At 35.4% G+C, this 1,560-nt stretch overlaps 1 protein-coding gene across 3 annotated transcripts in view; it reads left to right on the top strand.

Annotated features, from left to right (window-relative positions):
* The window catches only part of LOC111338280 (synaptotagmin-7), a 13,475-nt gene extending 12,151 nt beyond the window's left edge, over nt 1-1,324 (top strand). For all 3 annotated transcript variants that reach the window (XM_022944729.2, XM_022944728.2, XM_088726032.1), the window contains one exon: nt 1-1,324. This exon is cut by the window's left edge. The gene's annotated coding sequence lies outside the window, so the exon portion shown is untranslated.
* The last annotated feature ends 236 nt before the right edge of the window (nt 1,325-1,560 follow it).

Below are 1,560 nucleotides of genomic sequence, written 5' to 3'. Positions count from 1 at the left end.
CTCCCTCTATTTGGTGTGAAAATATGGACAGATCTTTGTCGGCAAACTCTATTTGGACCGAGATACGAACAGAGAGCGAAGCTTGAGGAAACTGTGAGCTTTGAGGAACAGATAATGTCCAAAGACGAATATAGGAACATCTTTTATAGGATATGGGAACATGTGTTTATTGTTCTTCAAATAGTATTGCAACGTGCGGGAAAATGTTTTCTTTGGTACGACTCTGTGAATAAACAAACATGTCCCTTATCCTGTAACAATAGAACAACACTCTGTCGTCTTGAATTAGATTCTAAACAAAGCTTTTATCGTATTGAATGTAAAATTTGAAAATTGAGGAATATCACTTGGGGTATATCTTCAGATATTCCCTAGTTTTAGCTGGAGAATATTCCGTCAAGTGATGCGTTTAGACAAATGGCATGCGAGAAGAAATGTTTGATGAATTATATATTAAATTATTCTTCTCACACTCGGCAACTATTGTTGAATAATTACTGCGATAAAGTCATGGGCATTATGTGGCATTTTTAATCAGTTCCAATTGTTGTGAATTTTTGCATGGTGACTGTACGGCCTTGCATTTCAGTTTGTTTAGACGTTTGCCAGTTTTAACCTTGTTATGTGAAATTGTCCCTGAACTATCATACTTAACATTAGAGAAAAGCATTTCCCCATAACCTTTCGATGCTTTAAACAAACACAAAAAACATCTATCTCACCTTGTGACCTAAGAGTTCCTAGCTGGTCTCAAGAGGGAGGATTTTATCATCCAAACACGATTTTATCCGTTTTCAAGGTCTTCAATTGTAAGTGATTTACCCAGTTAAATATCGGTGGATTATGAAAGAAATTGCACCTTTCGACGCTAGGCCTGTGAAATTGGAGTGTGGAGGAGTTATGGGATATTCTTACACTGCTCTGGTTTGACTGTCTGGCTTGTGTTGAGATGTAGGCTTAGAGTTCTATTCGATGATTACGCTCTGGATTTTCCACGCTTTTTGATAAAAGCCCCTGTTCAATCACTACTTGAGTTCGGTTGAAAATAGTTTGCAGGAAATTAAGAGTTTCTGTTTTGATGCTATTGGTATCGACACAAGAAGTATAAATTGTGGGTAAACACATAACTTGAGAACAAACCCGTTATGGAAGAAATATACAGATTATTTATTTTGAAATAAATTCGAGAGTCATTGTAATGAAAGAAAGGTCTATAATTAGGTATTTATTAGTGAGACACATTCAATATCCTATTTAGTTTATTAGACTGATGGAACGAAGTTGATATGATATATTATGGATGAAATAAATTTATTTGGCGTTATATGTTGTTTTTTAGTCGATGTTCTTAGTGATGTGGTTTCTTTGATAACAAAGGTTTCCTTTTGCCATTCGTCCTGGGTTATTTTGTTGAATCAGACCAACTCTTTGGAATTGTTTTTTCTTTTCAGCAATACTTTCTTTGATCAATTAAACGACATTAACGACGAGTCATGTGCGTTACATGCTCTACATTGCTCTATCTAGCTATAGGTGCTGATGGTAATCAACCAAAAACTT

This window comes from Stylophora pistillata, chromosome 6 (genome assembly GCF_964205215.1).
Source record: "Stylophora pistillata chromosome 6, jaStyPist1.2, whole genome shotgun sequence".
In the NCBI taxonomy this organism is placed as follows: domain Eukaryota; kingdom Metazoa; phylum Cnidaria; class Anthozoa; order Scleractinia; family Pocilloporidae; genus Stylophora; species Stylophora pistillata.
The sequence above is the reverse complement of the archived record's forward strand: the minus strand, read 5'-3'. Positions and strand labels throughout refer to the sequence as shown.